Here is a 21,541-nt window from a genome sequence, read left to right as displayed (position 1 = left end):
CATATTTATGGCTCATGTTCTTGAAATCCCTCAAAGACGGGCTGTTAATTTATTTGCACTGTGCAGTGTAAATGGTAGTGCTATATATACATTTTATATTTATGGATGGAAGAACGTTGCTAAGGGGTGCTTTGAAACCACCTTTTTAGCTCTAAATAGCTATTGTGTACATATGGTAAGGTACTGCTGCTTAACAATTAGTAACTGCTTTGATGAAACTAAATTACATTTTTAAGTTCCCATCAGGAAGTCGCACCACATATCTGTATTAATGTATTCAAGGCTCGAGAAGGAAAGTTAATTTTCCAGCTTAAATATTTAATTCAAGCTTAAAATTTAGTCTGTAATTAGAGCTCCCAAATGGCAGGAACATGGAGTATTTGTCCATTTTAATTAGATTGTTGTTTACCTATTAATTATATATCATATCTTGTCATATAGTTTTGATGGTAACAGATGGTGCTAGGAGTTAGTAAGGGTTTGAACAAAATAAGATTCCACATGATTTATTAAGTTGCACTTTATTAGTGAGTGGTCTGCTTTAGTTAATTCTCTAGGAAAAGAACTTAGCTAAATTTTTACTAATTTTTATATGATTATTCCTTTGTGGAATGAACATCTCTGCATCATTTTTCACCGGAAAGGAAAATATTGCAGTTTCATTTCTCTCTGGTAAAAGTAACACTCCTTTACTGTCATGCTGTATAATTTGATTTCCTTAAGATATATAGTGCCTGCTCTGAAAAACCTAATAAGAAAGAAGTTAATGTTCTACCACATTGGCTGTCATTACTTGCGTTTTTTTTTTTTTTTGCTTTAATACTAACAGCAGGGGCATGCACACAAATAGTGATCAAGCACCTAGGGACACAGGTAAAAATCTGGACGAAAGGTGTTGCCTACTGAATCCAATCAGATTTAAGCAGTTATTATTTTTGTGCTGGCTAAAAAGTTTATTGGTTTCTATGTGCAATCATGGGATGATTCTTTCTCATATTTTAGGTGTCACAGCTCATTAATGGCTGTATTGCTGCACACTTTCGAAACTATATAATCAGTAGATTAAATTGGGGGTTTAAAGTGCACACTCACAGTAGTTTGCTCTGACAAGTCTCAGAGCTTCCTGATGATGGACCATTGATAGGCTGAAACGCGTTGAGGCTTGATCGCGTCATTGCGACAAACTTCCGGGAATCGAGCAGAACCACGGGCAATGGTCTATCATCTTATGTGGGCCGATTTCCCCTAAAAATCACCTGCTATTCACACAGGGTGCCAGGCTACAGGCACCCATTTATGTGAGTTCAACTATATTGTTTTTAATGTTTTAAAATAATCTTTTAAGCGGTATTGTACAATGAGGTCCTTTTTTTTACTACTTGCATGAGGCTTATCCACTTCAGGAATCGTCAGTACAAGGATTTCTCCAGGGGTCTCTCCACATGCCCGTTTGACCATACTAGAGATAGTTGGTCCATACGGAGCAGTGAGTTTACATCCATGTGGGGGCAACTTGTCTGAGCCCCAAGCAGCACCGATTTGTTATCTCTGAGCACGAGCACTGTTCATCACAAATTGGGACTGTTATAAATGCTGTCGCAGCAATATTATGCAATATTATGAAATCTGTTTATTCATTTATTTAATTTTTAATATTGTATACTATACCATTTAGCACGGTGTATTTCACTTTCTCCCCCAGTGTTGGTGTTCAGAGTATTGCAGGAATCAGAATTCAAAATAAATTTAAATGCTAATAAATTACGACTACATAAGTGGATTGAATTCATTTATACAAAAGAAGTCTGCACCTCATATAAACAATAAACTAAATAGCTGTGTTCACCAAACGCAAACAGTGCTTCAAAAAATAAAATGGTGACGGCATTCTTATTAAGTAGATAAATATATAAAATACAAAAAAATTCAACGTGTCAAATACTGTGCAAAACTGAATACATATAATTCATGAAGTGTCCAGTGTACACAAAAGTCATCGCTTTAAGAAGGTGCCCCATGTGTTCAAATTGATATATTAAATAAAGTGTCCTGTGCATTCAAATTCATATAATTCATAAAGTGTCCCATGTAGGAAGAATTTTATGTGCAAAACTAAGTTAAAATAACGAAAGTTGCCAGTGCTTCAAGCAGTGTACTCTTTTCTATTTTTCAGCATCCATACTGTGTCTTACTCCACCATCCACACTAACTACTCATTAGAGAGCAATTAACATAAAGCTTTATCTGAAAAATCATATATCCAACACAACTCTTTTCCAGCCACAAAGGGGTTAAAACAATCCAAATTCCACTGCTAGACCCACCATCCTCCTTACTCGAGACCATAAATAGGAAACAAAAGGCGCTACATTGTGTAAAAACATTTTTTTTTTTTATTGAAATCTGCTAAAAACCACAAGGAAGTGTCTATCTGACACTTAGGATAACATTGCATACAGATCACTTTTTTTTCTCTTTTTTTTTTTGCAGAAGGACTTTAGAGCATTTCGTACAAGTTCAGTCAGGACTCCATTAGGCTGAAGATATATGGAATAGTGAAAGACATTGTCATCTGGTTTCGAGATTCAGAAGTAAGTGCATAAGACTGAATATTTTCTAGATTCTTGATATGTTGAGAGAAACAAATATTATAGCATTTTTTTAGTTTATTTTTGCACTAAACAGAAAAGAGCCAATGGCAAATGCTTATCGTGAAGATGTTACGTCACTTCCTGGTGGAAGGATGAAGCATGAATCCCTAGATTGTGGGTGATGGATTTCTGCTTTGGAGCTACTAAAGTTTTAAAACACTGATGGTTACTGAATCTAGTACTAGCACTGAAATTTACTTTTGGATAGAGTTTCTCTTTAGCATATCACATGCAAATATAACGGTCAAGGGGTCACAAACAATACAATGGGAACAGATGTCAGATGCCCCACCAACTACTTGGTGTTCATACAACATTTATAAATTACCTAGACTTTAATTGGTTTAAACAAGGTCACAACTGTGAGCTTGGTGCATTTTTCACCTGCCAATCAGCTTTTCAGCCACCACCAGCAGTGGTTCCTGGACTTTACTGTTCCTTCATGAGTTTGGGAACATGAAAATTAACTTCAAGATTACAAGTGGGAGAAAGTTGAGGAACATTGATCCTGATCCTCTCTGCAAAAAAATGAACCTGTAAGTGGCAAATGTTTTTTATTAAGTTCATTCATTCCCTGGTTACAGTATCCAGTGAAGCAGCTAATCAAGCATAGCGTTTGCTTAGGTAGCTTCAGGGAAGACTTTGGGGGTCTTGTTAGTCACTTTTTGTTTAAAAAAATGTAAACAGCATTCTTGTCATCCTGCACATACATGCAAATTCAAAAGCAAGCATAGGGTGCTCACCTGCATGTAAATAGCAATAGTGCCACACGTGAGGTATCTCCATGAGCAATGAAGTGAGAGTAATAATTTTAGGGCCATGACTCACAGTAAAGCCAGCCCATAGATCAGTCTTTCTTTTTTTTGTTTAGCCATCGGGTTGAACAACAAAAATTATGGCCTAATTCCCCCATCCACACACTCAAGTTATTGTATTCTGACAGTGGGGAGACTTCCCTGCCATCAGAGCACAATGATCCGTGCTGCCGGGTATATCCGGTGGCACTGATCGATTGGAAAAACCCTAGAGGGTGGTTGTACAGAAAGCGATTGGTAGAACGACATCTGTACAACCACTGTTCCCATACATGAGTCCTTGCTGGATCCATGGTCCCATGATTTCTGCTGGATATCCATCCATGTATGACCTGCCTAACTAAATTGATAACCTGTAATACAATGTAAAAATTTCTAAAGCAACACGTATGGAATTTTGAGGATTGACATAGATTGGATCTTTTTACTTGACACAACCCTATGCTTTATTAAAAAAAAAAAGTTCTTCGTAGTGTTTCTGTGCAAACTGATTTTAGTTTATTTTTTCTGAAAATGTGTTTCATAAACAGTTGTGCAAACATTGTATGACATAAAAATTGCAACCATTTTATTTTACAGAGTCTCTGCTTTTAGAAAATATGTAATTGTTTGGGGGTTCTATGTAATGTTCTAGTAAAAATTCAGATTTAAAAGTATTAAAAAATGCCCTGGACCAAGTGGGCAAAGTAGCAGTAAAGCCTAAGCTGGCTATAGATAGATCGAAATTTGGCTGGTTCAGCAGGGACCAATTTTCAGTCGGTGTACAGCTGCCCCTGTTTTACAGAAATCAATTGTCAGATCGACTTCTGTCAAACAGACAAATTGTAAAACATAGTCGATGATTGGCTGCAGCTGCTGATCAGTGTATTCTGATAGCTCAGGGTCCCGCTGTCAGAATTCAGTGTCCCACCAGGAGAATTATTCCTTCACCCACCTCGATTGTGTGTGTAATGAGATTTTTAGTCTACTGGCTGAACAAAAGAAATATCCACCTATGGCCAGCTAAAGCGTTATTGGGAGTCCTTGGCCTTCCCAGGTTCCAGTGAAGGCTGACTAAAGCCGCGTACACACGTAGCGGTATGTCCGACGTACTTAGTCTGGCGGACTTTCCGAACGGGCTACTTGCCCACACACGGCACTTTTTGAGTGGACTAATACGGCGTACTAAGTCCGCCGTACTATTCGCCCTACTTTTGAAATGAACGGACTCGCCCACACACGCAGAGGAAAGTCCGCTCATTTCGAACGCGTCTCCAGGTAGGCGGGGCCCGTGAAGGAGACGTCGCTGGCCCCGCCGCCTGGTATGGACTTAAAGGGGAACCCCAACGCCGACAAAAATCGGGTGGGGGGTCACCCCTCAAGTCTACAACAGACCCTTGTCCGAGCACGCTACCCGGCCGGCCAGGAAAAGGGGGGCGAGCGAGCGCCCCCCCTGAGCCGTACCAGGCCGCGTGCCCTCAAAATGGGGGGTGCCTTGGGGAAGGGGGGGCCGTGCGGCCCCCCCACCCCAAAGCACCTTGTCCCCATGTTGATGAAGACAAGTGCCTCTTCCCGACAACCCTGGCTGTTGGTTGTTGGGGTCTGCGGGCGGGGGGCTTATCGGAATCCGGGAGCCCCCTTTAATAAGGGGGCCCCCGGATACCGGCCCCCCACCCTATGTGAATGAGTATGGGGTGCAATGTACCCCTACCCATTCACCTGTAAAATAAAAGTACAAAAAAAACAACACACGAGATAAAATACTTTATTGCACAGCTCCGGGGGTCTTCAATCTTCGGGGGTCTTCTCGCCGGACTCCTCCGCTATCTTCTTGTAGTTCTTTTGCTAGCGGAGGAGTCCGGCTTTCTTCCTTTCCGCTGGCCTCTTCTTCCGACTTCGGGGGTCTTGTCCCCCTCTTCGGGTCTTCTGTCGCCGCCGCCGCCTTCTGTTCTTCTTCCGTTCTTCTTTCTTCAAGGAAGAAAGCCAGACTCCTCCACTAGCAAAAGAGCTACAAGAAGATAGCGGAGGAGTCCGGCGAGAAGACCCCCGAAGACGGAAGACCCCCGGAGCTGTGCAATAAAGTATTTTATCTCGTGTGTTGTGTTTTTTTGTACTTTTATTTTACAGGTGAATGGTTAGGGGTACATTGTACCCCATACTCATTCACATAGGATGGGGGGCTGGTATCCGGGGGCCCCCTTATTAAAGGGGGCTCCCGGATTCCGATAAGCCCCCGCCCGCAGACCCCGACAACCAACGGCCAGGGTTGTCGGGAAGAGGCCCTTGTCCTCATCAACATGGGGACAAGGTGCTTTGGGGTGGGGGGGCCGCGCGGCCCCCCCTTCCCCAAGGCACCCCCCATGTTGAGGGCACGTGGCCTGGTATGGTTCAGGAGAGGGGGCGCTCGCTCGCCCCCCCTTTCCTGGCCGGCCGGGTAGCGTGCTCGGACAAGGGTCTGTTGTGGACTTGGGGGGGGGGGGGGCGGCGTTGGGGTTCCCCTTTAAGTCCATACCAGGCGGCTGGGCCAGCGACGTCTCCTTCGCGGGCCCCGCCTACCTGGAGACCCGCTCAAAATGAGCGGACTTTTCTCCGGGCGGGAAAAGTCTGCTCATTTCAAAAGTACGGCAGACTGGCATACACACGGCCGGATTGTCCGCCGAAATGCGACTCCGGCGGGAAGATTGGAGTGCAACACGGCACTCTAAGTCAGCCATACTTTCGGGTCAAAAAAGTATGCCGGAGGCTACACACGGGGGGATTGTTTGGCGGACTTGAGTTTGCCGGCCTTTTCCACCGGATTGTTTGATCGTGTGTACGCGGCATTATGGTTTATTCTTTTGATGTTGGGGACTTGAAAGTTAAATGGACTTTGCTTTTTCATCCAAGGTCTGCTCTAAAGTTGCATTGCACTTATCCTTTAAATAGGCAGTCTAGGTGGCATATTCTAGGTAGATGCTGGAAAGGAAATCAAGCAGATTTTCTCGTCTTTCAAGGACTCTATTTTGAGATCTTTTTTCTTGTTCTCCGAGAGAAAATTGAGTACTGTCTGTGATACTTTTTTTATTTGCACTAACATACAATTTTTCAGGACAAGCTTTCGGGTATGTCCCCTTCTTCAAGGTCCAAGCAGTACTCAAGTACTTAAGTCTTCAAGGTCCAAGGAGTACTTGAGCACTGCTTGGACCTTGAAGAAGGGGACATACCCCGAAAGCTTGTCCTAAAAAATTGTATGTTAGTGCAAATAAAAAGAGTATAACGGACAGTACTCAATTTTCTCTGTCACAATTGCACTGATACGGCTACAATCACATCATGTTCTTGTTTTCCCAATACTTTATTCACCACAAGGCTAGCACAGAGATCTCAGTAGTGAATAAGACAACATATACAACCAAGAGGTACAACAGGAAGATCCTGTTGTAAGAACCGTTGTAAGAAGACCTTACAGTTCAGCATAAGTCATGGCCAGGTTAATTAAAGTACATGTATAATGTCTAGCATAAGAAGAAAATCAATCCACACATTTATAAGTATCCCATCTATTTTGAGATCTTTGTGATTCATTCTAGGTCTACGTAATGGTTGTAGCCATTATAAGGGGGTTTGACTCACCCTGTTGTTTTTTTTAATGTCTTTTTATTTTTATGTAAAGGTAGGTAGGTACATCCAACACTCTCAGATGGACTGAAACAGAAATTATATGGTAGAGAATCTCCCTTTGGTATTCAGGACATGTAAACAGACATGGCTAAGGCATCGCCTATAATTAAAAATGATTTTTGGGTGGACTTGGTTTGGTGTATTTGGCTGTGGTTGCCCTTTAAACTATGAAAACTATAGTGATCCAGTTTTTGTTACGGTCTCTTTAACTGTTTTTGTTCCATTTTTGCTAGGTAATAAGTTGGCAGGATAGTTGCAGTGTTAGTTCAACTGACTGGTTTATAAATTAGCTGTAAATTACCGGACTCCTTTATTATTCCACTAATTGCTTTTCTAAGACCGCGCAGCTAATAAAATGTATAAATGCACCGAGAATCAGCTGCTGCTGAATTTATCATAGGTAATATCTCAAGTTCAGGAAAATAAAGAGCAGAAATAGACACAATTGGGTCAGCGAAATGTTCTTTATTACTGTATTCCTGGAAACTGATTGACAGTTGAGAAGATGTTTTTCTGTCTCATCTGTGTAAAACAGTATGGAACAATATTTTAATTCTATTAATGGCAACATACATTATCATTTTTTTTTCTTTGTCTTCTTTAATCAAGTGGTTTGCTGAAAATTTTCATGTAAGCTTTTCTCTTTTTAATAATTAGATTACGGTACCTTTTTAAATGAATATACTAGGCCTGCTTGAAAATCAAAATGGTGTTGAAATGCACAAAGATGTTAGATGACAGTCTAAAGTCTATTGGGCACCTTCAGACAGTCCTGCATGACTATCCAATGAAGGGTAAGACATTGTACAGGCTTGAGAACCTTGTCCTATCACTTTTGTTTGCATTGCTATAAGCCTGTAATACCCCTCTTATACCGCCTTCCCCCATTGCCGAAACAGGGATTTTCTTACAACCAAGTTCTTCTGTGCCAATGGAAATTGAGAATCGATTGATGTGGCAAGAAAGTTGGATTGTACTTACATGTCTTTCTGCTTTGTGTTGACTTTGGCAAGGTCTAGTGCCTGATTTGGGGTATTCAGAACCTATTAACCACTTCCCTTCTAGAGCATTTTTTTTGCTCAAATTTTAACATCTGTATTTTTGGCTATAAAACTACTTAAAACTGCCAGAATATTATATATTTTCTGAATGCAGAGACACTGTAGAATAAAAAAAAGGTAGTTGAAATATTTTATGTTGCACGATATTTGTGCAACTGTTTATTAAATCTATATTTTTCTAAAGAAAACACAAAATTAAATTTCATTGCACAAAAAATGCAATTTAACTCCCCATTATATTTTGAACACCATTAAAGGAGGTGTATTTTTAGTGGATACAAAATATATCAGGCCTCACTATGCGCCACTAAAAGGGCAAAATATTTCGGTACCCAAATTTATTATTAGTTGGAGCGTTGTATGCCTTTACAGTAGGGGTCTTCAAACTTTTCACTGCAAGGACCACATTCTATATTTTCCATTAAAAAAAAATATTTTTTTAAATAATTACATTTTAAATGAATGAATAAGCACACTGCAAGAAATTACCTCACATCAGAGCCCTGCTTCACATCAGAGTACCCCCTACACCTTACATGCCAAGATCCCTCACAGATTTTCCCCATATGTGTCAGGGTCCCTATCAGAAGCAGAGAACAACTGATCCTCAATTTGTGCACTTAAATATATATGGCACTTTCCCTATCTGCAGGCTGGATAAAATATTGAATGTCACAGCTGAAATCGAGACTCATCAGACCAGGCAACATTTTTCCAATCTTCTATTGTCCAATTTTGGTGAGCCTGTGCAAATTGTAGCCTTAGTTTTTAATTCATAGCTGACAGGAGTGGCACCCGGAGTTGTCTTCTGATACTGTAGCCCATCTGCTTCAAAGTTCGATGTGTTGTGTGTGCAGAGATGGTATTCTGCATACCTTGGGTGTAACGAGTGGTTATTTGAGTTACTGTTGCCTTTCTATCATCTCAAGCCGTTTTGCCCATTCTCCTCTGACCTCTGTGTATGTGTGTATGTGTGTGTGTGTATGTATATATGTGTATATATATATATATATATATATATTATAAAAATGTTATTTAAAAAAAAAAAATTTTTTTATTAACCTTATTGCTATCACAAGGGGGCTTAGAAACCCAATGGTCAGGTGACAGGTACTTTTTGTGGAGATATCAGGGGACTATTAGACTCCTAATGTCTCCTCTGCCCTCAGCTCCAGCCAATTGAGCACAGCACTCTGCTTGATCTGCTGTGCATCTGGCATTTGAGCTAGTATTCTGACAGCTCTGAAGCCAGAAATGCTTGGAGCTGAGCTCATCTGGCTTCACACACAGAAGAGGCATTTGGGGAACGGATGTACCCCAATCTTATTCTGCTCTCCTTTCTGAAGTCACTAGTTGTGGTCCCAGGGTTCTGGGAGAACCTGCTGAACTATGCTTTTGGCTGCTACTGCAGCTTTGAGCTTGTTTTAAACCCACAGATTCTGGCCGTACAATGTCTTTAATGTAGCCCTTATGAGGACCCACCTAAGCCACAAAAAATATGCTTAATACAGACTAACAGTTGTATCTGATTGTAATAATTTACATGAGTCTATTAACTGACACATTATACATTTGCAATTAATTCAATGTTGATTAATAATAAAAAAAAATGCATGGGACAAGGTAAACCAATCCCTGCTTTATATGAATAGTAGGCTATTTCGATAGACAAAGCTGTGACACTTCCAGACAGTGTTAGTAGTGTTAGTGCTTTTCCATTTTCTCCCACCTCTATACATTCCTATTAGGTCATTACTATAATGGGCTGCCTCAATAGCAAATGGGAATGTGAGGAAGGAGGGGGTGGGCATGGGGGTTGGTTGGGTGCTCAGCAATATTAGGAAGTACTGAAGCGTATTACAATGGCCCTGCATTTGGGTGAAGCAGAAGGTACTAAAAAGCTGCTGTGTGTAGGTGCCACTGAATAACTTCGCTTCATACGTGGCTGCCCTTCTTGTTTTCCCAAAGAGAGCCTGTGTTGAGGGGCTTTTGTTCATTTCAGACAGGTTTTGCAATTCCATATAGGTCTAGGGAAATGCAAAAACCGCAGGTAACAAGGTGATCCGATGTACAGGTCAGGGGATTCTGAATGATTTCAGAAGGATCTCGGACTAATGTCAAAATGATGACATCAAGACGAGCTCAAAGGCTGGCAACCCAGGTCCCAAAGCTGCCTTTAGATAGATAGCTGCCTTTAGATACCGTAGGTATAAACCTCTTGCTCTGTGTTATACTTACATAGTTACATAACTGGTAAGGTTGAATAAAGACCCCAGTTCAACCTGAGTGTGACTGTGTGTGTGTGAGTCACTACCATTTTCCATATCCCTATACATTGGGTTCACTAAGCACTCCCCACTGAGTCACCAATTGTGGAACAGAGTTCCACATCCTTACCACTCTAATGCCCCATACACACGGTCAGACATTTCGACCACAAAATCTGTCTGATTTTTTTCAGACGGATTTTGGCTGAAACTTGTGTTGCATACACACGGTCGCACAGTTGTCGGACAATCCGATCGTTCTGAACGAGGTGACGTCAAACACGTACGCCGGGACTATAAACGGGCCAGTAGCCAATAGCTTTCGTCTATTAGTTTATTCTGAGCATGCGTGACACTTTGTCCGTCGGAATTGTCTACACAAGATCGGAAATCATGCGATCGGCTTTTGTTGTCAGAAAATTTTAGATCCTGCTCTCAAACTTTGTGCGTCGGAAAATCCACCGGAAAAAGTCAGATGGAGCCCACACACGATCAGATTTTCCAACAACATAATCCGATCGCACATTTTCTGTTGGAAAATCCAACCGTGTGTATGGGGCATTACAGTATAGAACCCCATATGTAGTTTAAGATTGAACCTCTTCTCATCCAAATTCATTTTGTGTCCACGTGTCTTCTTAAGATTTAACAGTTTCATCCCAATGCTAGCATTCCACTACAGTGTAAACAGTACACAATGATTGTAACCCTATGGTTTTACTGTAATCGGAAACTTTTCTTATATGCAGTGTGGAGTCACAGTAACAGGCCAGCTTTTACCATAGCAATAGTTACATCAACTTACAGGTTACCTCTGTGCTGACTCTCAAAATATGGTTGGTGTCACCTTTGCTAAGAGACAAATCAGTCCAATATCCCAGTCCAATCCCAAGATTATCCATTAGAAGCAGTTATGCTAGGGAAAAGGAAAAGGGAAAGGTATTGTCTACTGTAACAGTTCAATAAAATGTAGTTTCTAATCGGCCAAATAAAAGGATCTGATCTCTTATTGCATTTGGAAACATAATGCATGAGCTTTTTTTAAGGTTGATGTTTCTTTAGATCTGGTGGATATTTCAGTATTTGTTATTTGCTGGAAGGTTTTTTTTTTTTTTTTTTTTTTTTTTTTAGATCTCTAGCTGTGAACACTTTCCATGGCCATTATGAGAAGGTCCCACTCTTTGTTGAGTTTATACTTAAGTTTATATTTTGGGGAATGCAACAGAGTTTCAAGGGTAGGTGGAGGTAGGTGGGAATAGATCCAGGGACTGTAGCAAGGAGATTTCACTGCTTGAGTCTACAGAGATATACAAAGCTGGTGGCACTCCCTATAAGTGCGGTATCACTTTTACGTGGATTGGCCCTTTCTATTTAATAGGCAATGTGGATAAATAAGAAAAGGTTATTGTAGGAATACAGTGCCATTGTACAATTCACTGCTGGGATTTGCTATTTGTAAAACATGTAAATCATATTTAGCAAAATCTGTGATTCATTCAGATAATTAGACAGTTACTGTTACTGCAACTTGCAAAATGTCTGTGGCCAATTGTGGGAGAAAAAACGCATAACGCCTCCCGCCTTGGCACGGGACACAGGCCCTCAGCTGAATACATTTGTGAAACAAACTTTCAGATGGTATAAAGTGAAACAATCAGCTCTACCTGGTATCTTAAAACTAAATCGGTGACCTGTATACTAAAACATACATAAATCTAAATAATAATGATGAATAATAATAAATATGAAATCTAAAAATATGAAATAGCTGCTGTACACCTATCAGGGATTCACTACACCAAACAAATAGAAAATTGCATATATAGTAGCGCTATTGCTATTCTCATATAATTCGCTCCACCGTGCATACAATGTATCACGCTAAATGAATCTGTAACTTTATAAAACAATATTTGAAAAGTACAATAAAATAAACATATAATCAAAGTCTTTATAATGTGTATTAATCCACCGGTGTGCTCCTCAACAATCTTCTCATATAAAGCAAGCGTTTCCACCATCAGGTAAATTGTGCTCTTACCTCACTCCTATTAATCACAGGCTTTTCTTTCTTACAACTCCAGCCAATCCCTCGGGGATGGATATCTCTCCTCCCTTATCCTTGGATATGGTTTTCCTCTCTCAAAAGCTTTTCACATGGACTACATGAAATAGAAGTCCAACTGCATAGTGCTCTCTGTATAAATCATTTTATTAAAATACCCCTGTAAAATTGAACTTGCAAGAAGTTAAATAAAAAACATTTATTAATTTCTCGCTCGTGAGCTCACCACAGCACTCAGACTCTCAGTGATCACTTAACGGTTTGGGGCTCGGCCCCTCCCTCCAATACGCGTGTCGCCAATAGGATAGCTTCTTCAGTAGGGGCCTAAATTTTAGGTTTTACATTTTTAATTGGGGATGTTTTATAGCAGAAAGTAAAAGTTTTATTTGAAAATAGTTAGTCTTTTTTTGTATATAGCACAAAAAAACCCTGCAGAGGTGATCAAATACCACCAAAAGAAAGCTCTATTTATGGGGAAAAAAGGACATACATTTTGTTTGGGTACAGAATCGCATGCCCGTTACCTGTCAGTTAAACTAATGCAGTGCCGAATTGCAAAAAATGGCCTGGACATGTAGCATGTGGGGGGGGGGGGGGGGGGTAAACCTTCCTGAGTTGAAGTGGTTAATGCTTTATTTAATAAGCCAAAAGAGAGCAAATAAGAGAAAGTATTTGGTAATGTTTGCATATACTTTAAGCTGCATTGTTAGCCAGGTATTTTTAACAAATGCTAAATTAAGGGAGTAGGATGTTAATGGTGCTTGTTGTTTGATATGGGTCCACTTTAATGTTTAAAGCTGAACTCTAGGCAGAAATGTAAAATCATTTAATAAATAAGATGTCTTATGCTGCGTACACACGAACGGACTTTCCGGCAGAAAAGGTCTGATGGAATCATTTCATCGGATATTGCGAACATGTGTTGGCTTCAGCTGACTTTGTTTTCAAAAATTCTGACAGACCTAGAAATAGAACATGTTTTAAATCAATTCCTATCTGTTTGTCTGTATTCCGACGGACCAAAAACGACGCAAGGGCAGCTAATGGCTACTGGCTATTGAACTTCCTTTTCTAGTCCCGTCGTACATCATCGCGTTCTAAACAAATGGACTTTGGTGTGACCGTGTTTTGGCAAGTTTGTTTCAGCGGAACTCCGTCGGAACTCTATCGGAAAGACCGTCAGAGTTTATTCTAAGGGAAAGTCCAGTTGTGTGTAGAGGTCGACCGATATATCGGCCGGCCGATATATCGGCCGATATTTGCCGTTTTTTAAATAATCGGCATCGGCCGATTTGTGCTGATAAAAAGCCGATTTAGAACTACAGCGGGACTTTGAAATGACTTCTGTATAGAATGGTCTAAGTTGACTGAGTCGTCATAGCAACCCTTTCCTCCACTCTGGGCAGGCTGCCAAGAAAAGAACAGAAAGATACAATGTTTACACTTGAATGAATTAAGTCATCTCTGTGTGTAGAAGTTCTCAGTTTAACCATTTAAAGACTAAATCTTTTCTGACACTTGTTGCTTACAAGTAAAAAATCCTATATTTTCTGCCAGAAAATCACTTAGACCCCCCCAAAAAGGATATATATTTTTTTAGCAGAGATCCTAGGGAATAAAATAGCGGTTGTTGCAATATTTTATGTCACACGGCATTTGCACAGAGGTCTTTCAAATGCATTTTTTTGGGAAAAAAATACACCATTTAAAAAATAAAAATAAAATAAAAACAGTAAAGTTAGCCCATTTTTTTTTTTTTGTCCAAAAGTTTTGACTACCTGTTTTTATTTAATATATATATATATATTTTAATCTAAATCATACATACAAGTAAACTGATTGGAGGTTTGTTTTGTTTAATAAATGTTTAAGTGTAAGAAATTTTCTGTATCACGTATGAAGGCCGCTTTCACACTGGAGCGGACAGGCGTTGATGGTAAAACGCAAGTTTTAGCGGCTCTTTACCATCATTTTAGCGGTGCTATTTGGCTGCTAGTGGGGCACATATAACCCAGCTAGCGGCCAAGGAAGAGGTTAAATGCGCCCATGAAGCACCGCTGCCAAATCGCATTGCATGCGCTTCGGCAGTGGTGCCCATTCATATCAATGGGCAGGAGTGGTGGAGGAGCGGTATACACCACTCCAAACGTGCTGCTTGCAGGACTTTTTTTTAAGATCCTACCAGTGCATCGCCTCAGTGTGAAAGCACTCTGTCTTTCACACAGACTGCAGGGGAGCCATTTTACAGGCACTTTACAGGCGCTATTTTTAGCCCAAAAGCGCCTTAAAACGCCCCAGTGGGAAAGGTGTGTTAGATCAAGGGGGATTAAAAATAAATAAATAAATAAAATAAAATCGGCCTAACATATCGGCCCAAAAAAATCGGCATCATATATCGGCTATCGGCCGCCATGATTTCTAAATATCGGCATCGGCATCGGCCAGAGAAAAACCCATATCGGTCGACCTCTAGTTGTGTGTACCCCACATCACTCTCTCTTCTTATAGCCACCAGTTGAGTTAATGCCCGTCTATTTTCTATGGACTACGGCTTAATTATTTCACCACTTCATTCAGAATCCCTGCTCTGCAAAAGTTAATTGACCTTCACTGGTCTCCCATTCTGTCCCACCCATCAAAGACTGCAAAATCCGATTGACAGCTAGGAGACTCCTGTTCTCTGCCACCCATTAGTATCTGAAAACAGAATGACAGCCGGGTGACTCCTGGTTTGTTTCACCCATTAATGACTGAAAAATGTTATTGACAGCCAGGAGAATCCTGCTCTGTCCCATCCATCAATGACTCCCAAAGCTGATTGACAGCCAGGAGATTCCTGATCTGTCCCATCCATCAGTGACTCCCAAAGCTGATTGACAACCAGGAGATTCCTGATCTGTCTCATCCATCAGTGACTCCCAAAGCTGATTGACAGCCAGGAGAATCCTGCTCTGTCCCACCCATCAGTGACTCCCAAAGCTGATTGACAGCCAGGAGATTCCTGATCTGTCCCATCCATCAGTGACTCCCAAAGCTGATTGACAGCCAGGAGATTCCTGATCTGTCCCACACATCCATGCTTGCCTTTAATAGATTGGCAAGTTATGCAAATGCAAAAAGATGTGGGGTTAGAGTCTGCTTGAACCCTGCTTTTAGAAAGCAGGCATCTCTTCACTTTTCAAAAAATTATGAAGTGATGACATCACAGATATTTCAGTAGACGATTTCTTAAAATATGGGTGAGTCAAAAAACGACTTTCTTAAGAGGAAAGGAAGTTTTCGTGAAGTTTTAAAAGCATCCTGGTTTTCAGCTTTAACAAGTCTTAGTTGTACCGGGAGATATGACTTTTATTAGCTTATATCAGCCAATGGAACTTCACGTATTAATAACGTTCTAGCTATAAGAAGTAAACAAAATACCCCAATTGGTTGGGCAATGGCACATGCCTTTACTGTGTTACAAGCTGTATAACAATGCACTCGGGGTTTTGTACCAACTTCAGTAATTTTGCAGTTTACCATCCCTTTAACGATTAAAACACGTGTTGTTTTTGTTGTATAAATTTCCATTTCTTCGTTTTCTTCCTATTTCGTCTTTGTGCACTTATGGAAGCAATCCCAGGTGGGTAACAAAAGATATTTGTGCGTAGACACACAGATCCCATAGTAAGCATTTATCTGCTTATTTCATTGAATAATGTGCCAAATCTACTCTTAGCAGTATCACTAAATGAATCAGACGGCGTTATATTATTGGATAAAGAAACACGGTTTACATAATGCATATTATTCACTAAAGCTGTTACTTTTTTTGCATTTCATAGGGCTGTTTTTTCCCCTTGCACAATAAACTAATGTTTTCCTGAATGTGATGCTAAAAAACTAATAAAGATGCAGTGATAATTGAAATTTGTAAAAGTGTTTCCTACTTGTTAGTCAACTGAAGCTCACAATGCAGGTTCTGTCATAATAGTTTATTTTATAATATTTCAATTTCAGCCCTATTATGCGTATGTTGCTGACAATATTTGGTTAATGATCGTTAATGATACTGAATTATTGTGCTTTTGATCCGATTAGAACACTGACACAAGATAGCTACACTGTGTGGATGCCAGAAAAATGTCTCATTCAAATCTAATAGTCTAATGCACAAGTTGGGTCAGCTACACAAAGTGTGTGTTTGCAAAAAAAAACAAAAATCTGTCCCTGCAATAGTCAAATGTTACACTGCCAAAATGTCATTACAATTTGAAGTTGGGCTTTCAACAATTTGTATTGCGTATTTGTATATGTTTTATTTATGTTCAGAGCTAAAAAATTAAGGTATTTTTATTAGTCAGGAAAATATGTACATTGTTATTTGTCAGATGGAGCCATGGGTTGGTTTATACATATTTTTTTGGGCTATCTATAAAGAACGACTTCACAAGAACCACACCAACCCCCCCTAGCAAGTTCTCTTTTTAACCCCTCTTACCTGTAATGATATTTTGTCTTCAGTTCATTTACTTAGATAGCTGGGTAATGTACTAATAATACAAGTGAATATAGTACTATAAATAAAACTGTGAATGACAATGTGCACACAAGTGATGTGTCCTAAGTGATCAAATAATCAGAAAAACATCATAATAGTCCATATGTGTTAATAGGATCACTACATTCCCCAACCCCACCTTTTAAAATTCAAAATGCTAATCATAACATACAAAGCCATCCACAAAATTGCCCCCATCTTCATCACCAACCTCATCTGCAGATATCAACCAAATCGTCCCCTCTGCTCCTCCCAGGACCTCCTGCTCTCTAGCTCCCTTGTTACCTCTTCTCATGCTTGCCTTCAAAACTTCTCCAGAGCATCTCCCATCCTCTGGAACTCCCTGCCCCAGTCTGTCTGATCAGCCCTTACCCTGTCCACCTTTAGGAGATCCCTGAAAACTCATTTATTCAGGGAAGCCTATCCCACACCCACCTAACAACTGTCCCCGAGCCACCCCCATCAAATCATTCTCTGCAGCTATTACCGTTTGTCCCACCACCCCCTCCCTTTAAAATGTAAGCTCTATGAGCAGGGCCCTCCTGTACCTTTTGTATTGTACTGTAATTGTGTTGTCCCCACCTTATACATTGTAAAGCGCTGCGTAAACTGTTGGCGCCATATAATTTGTTTATAATAATAATAATAATAATAATACATAAGCAGCAAACATGTGTATCTTAAAGCGGAGGTCCACCCTAAAATGGACCTCCGCTCATCTGATCCCTCCCCCCCTCCGGCGCCACAATCGGCACCTTTCAGGGGGGAGGGGGGTGCAGTTACCTGGATAATCCAGGTAACTGCACCCACTTCCGGGCTAGCTGTCTGCGGAACGAGCGTAGGTTACGCCCCCGTTCCGCAATGCCCCGCCCCCTTCAGCAAGTGCCCCGCTGCCTGCTGGGAAACACACAGCTCCCAGAGGCAGCGGGGACCGTCCGGATTGCGCCGCGCGGCTCGCGCATGCGCAGTAGGGAACCGGGAAATGAAGCCGAAAGGCTCCATTTCCTGATTCCCATACCCAAGATGGCGGCGGGACCCGGCAGCCGAGCGAGCGATCGGCTTCGGGTGCCGACATCGCGGGCGCGCTGGACAGGTAAGTGTCACTATTTAAAAGTCAGCAGCTGCAGTATTTGTAGCTGCTGGCTTTTAAAAAAAAAAAAAAAAAACGTGGAGTCCCGGTGGACTCCCGCTTTAACACAAAAACAGTTCATGGATGAGATAGTCCACCAAAGGAGTTTCCACAAACAAAATCCTAGATGATATGTTTCCACCACCAGTGCAGCCCGTCACCTAAGAATAAGAAATGGAGGCTTACCAGAAAGCCATCGACCACCCTTATTCAGGGGGGTCAAATAAGGCTTAGTAGAGCAGCAGGGTTGTTGGAATACCACCAACTGTCCTCACAGGTGACCGGCCAACATCTATGGAAAGTTGTTTCAGAGGCATTTTTTGTCAGAAGACGATCGCTGCGCATCAATGGGTGTTTCCTTCTACAGGTGGGATGTAATCATCCAATGGATTGCCACAAAGAGTTTTGAGGAGAAAAAGAAAACTCCAATAGTGCAGAGATAGCTTTGATTGGTTTATTCAAAAAAGGTTCCAAAGGTTCACAATACATAAAAAGTTCCTTGCAAGGATAAAAGATAAAAAAACACTAGTATCCAAAAAGCAGTTTGCGCAATGCGTGTATGCGCAACGTCCCTACGGCCGTTTCGTCACAACTAACGTCATAATTTACTTCCCTGTCCAGTGGCTCAAGCGTTGTTCTGCTTTGATCCACTGTTCAGATGTTACAGCTAGGGTCCTAGGGTGCCATCCCTGGTCGTCCTCTGTGACTGTGAGCTGGCTGCCTCTTCTGCATTCAGGCACTGGTTTATGTTATGGAGGGGCGAAGAGTGCAAGAAAACAAATTCACTCAAGGGGGCAAAAGTCTGCTGTAATTTCTTTACAGAAAAAACACTTGTTTAAAGTGGAAGTAAACCCATGGATTTAGACAGTTAAAAAAAAAAGGCATCCCGGGAATGCTAATTGCACATTGGCTGTGCTCTCAGCCAAACTATCAAACCATCCAATGGCTGGTGTCCTAACGAATCACATGTGCAGCACCATAGCAGTTGAAGATTAAACAGAGGCAAAGATGGCAGCTTCCTTGGCTGAAAACGATAGGGGAGTTTACTTCCACTTTAAAGAACTCAATTTATAATGTTCAGATTTACACACAGCTGAATTGGTGACTCAATTTTCCTCCCATTTTCTAATGGCTCTGTTTATAGAGGAGCGTGTTGTGTTTCAGTTAAAGGCAGATTGTCAGAAAGTAAACAGCTTCTGCTGTGCTCAAATTCTGTTAAGTACTATCAGTGGCAAGGGAGCACCCTGTATTAAATGCTTATATGTTAAAAAAAAAAAAAAAAGATATATACACACACACTATATTTTCAAAAGTATTGGAATGGCTGCGTTTAACCAGTTGCTGACTAGCCGCCGCCAGCACGTTGGCTCCCCTGCACGAATCTCCGTAGCTGTACGGCGGGCGCTTTAAGGGTATAGGGGCATATATATGGTACACACATATCTTTGATATTTATCTTTGGACGGTCACGCCCATTGTGTGTATTAACAGCTTTTTCAGCACAGATCAGAACATTTGCCAAAATGGGTTGTTTTTTTCTTTTTAACAGATGCATTGTTTAACAGATGCATATTCCCTGTTAAGGAGTTAATATTGTCTATAAAAATTAATTTTTCTAAAATATAGCCTTCTACAGAATTTCTATAGCCACTTGAGCCATTTCCAGCACATGGTAACGCTCTAATTATTTGTTTATATTGTGTTTTATGGTGGCAAAATATATTTATACATATAAATTGTTGCCAATGCAAAGGCGGCTTGCGCTGCCTATATGTTTTATGGTTTCATCAGTGTTCAGTATTTAAACTCTTTCAAAATGTGCAAAGATTAAATGTTTAATAAAAATTGCCTGTTGTTTTCAACATCTGTGTCGGAAGAACAATGGGCCACTGGAGTGCGAAAAGCTTGTAAAGTTAGCGAATGTATTGAGAATGACAGAAAGTTCAGTGAAGACTTTGCTTTTCTCATTACAGAACTACTTCTGTGGCTGCGATTACACTAAGAGCATCTTTAATTGCTTTAAAATCTGAATGCATGATAAGAATGGATTAATTTGATTTTTCTGTTACTACAAGTAGCAGATGGTTTATGTCTTAGGAATGCTCGTGTTGTAAAATGAGCTCCCCAGCTCCTTGCTGATTGGTCACTGTTAATGAAGCATGCTGTGCTGATTATTGATTTAGAAAATGAGGATGACATGAGTATTGTGTGTGTTGCTGTTATAAATTAAAGAGGAGTATTTTAATAGCCAGAAGACATACACCTTAAATAACATGAAATATTTGATTTTCTATTCAGGTGGTCTCTGCCCTGTCAAACTAATTTTATTGTTTATTAAAAAGATGTACTTTTATGGTTTCAGCTAACAAGCAGATGGTCTTTACTTATTTGTGTTTTGTATTGCTGTATGACCGATCGGATGCATGATAAGAACCCAGATTAGCTTGTTGTCTGCACGGCAGTGGCACAGTCACGAGGGGAAAGCTATTGGAAGTATATAATGTGTGTTCATCCTTGATTTTTCCACCATTTATATTTTAACTCTTATTTTTTATTTTTTTTTCCGTCTGTTTTATATGCCGTGATACATCCTTTCTTACCCAAAAGACGTAATATTTTTATTTGAAGCATTTTTTATTTTAAGTAGTTTGTTTATATGATATTGTTAATTCCTTGTTTTTAATTATTTTTGCTACGGTATATATTTTATCCGTTGAGGTGTAAGCTTCTACTAGGTAAAAAAATTTAATATCTGTGTTTCCAAAAAAAAAATCACAAATTGAAAACAAATTGATATAAATAATTGTTCTGTTTGTCAGTATTTGTAGACTTCTTGCTATAGGTATTATTAATACGCGCCATACAGTGTTGTTGTTGTTTTCTCCAATAGATTCTCTCTCCTGCAATGTTACATAAAGCACAAAAATAAAACATGCAAATTATATCTACAGGTTTGAAATGATTATATGTTGATTTTCTAATGTTTCTGGTACATAGATTTTTTTCAAAGGTAATTTGTCAGAAACATACTTAACGACTAAATACATCCTAAACACCAATGGGCTTAATATTTAAGGTTGTGCAGAGTACAGTAACTCATGGCAACCGAGCAGGTAATCACCTTTCATCACTTGGTGCAGTCGGAATAATGAAACATAATTTTGGATTGGTTGCCTTGATTTGCATTGCACATAAGTCTTTGCATTTTTAAATAAACCCATACATCTAAAAAAAAAAAAAAAAACTTGAGGTTCTTGATAAATTTTAAGGTTTATCACCAAAAACCTGTATCTGGCAATGAGAATATGTCGATTTTTTTTCTTTTTTTTTTTTTAAACCACATGCTTTTCAGGATTTTCATATGTTAGATAAAT

At 40.1% G+C, this 21,541-nt stretch overlaps 1 protein-coding gene across 5 annotated transcripts in view; it reads left to right on the top strand.

Annotated features, from left to right (window-relative positions):
• Nucleotides 1-21,541, top strand: part of TBC1D5 (TBC1 domain family member 5) — an 802,157-nt gene that overhangs the window by 183,011 nt on the left and 597,605 nt on the right. For all 5 annotated transcript variants that reach the window (XM_077491382.1, XM_077491385.1, XM_077491384.1 and 2 more), the window contains one exon: nucleotides 2,491-2,591. The gene's annotated coding sequence lies outside the window, so the exon portion shown is untranslated. The remainder of the gene's footprint in view (nucleotides 1-2,490; nucleotides 2,592-21,541) is intronic.

This window comes from Lithobates pipiens, unplaced genomic scaffold, assembly GCF_037356315.1.
Source record: "Lithobates pipiens isolate NorthernLeopardFrog02 unplaced genomic scaffold, aLitPip1_a1.2 Scaffold_19, whole genome shotgun sequence".
In the NCBI taxonomy this organism is placed as follows: domain Eukaryota; kingdom Metazoa; phylum Chordata; class Amphibia; order Anura; family Ranidae; genus Lithobates; species Lithobates pipiens.
The sequence above is the reverse complement of the archived record's forward strand: the minus strand, read 5'-3'. Positions and strand labels throughout refer to the sequence as shown.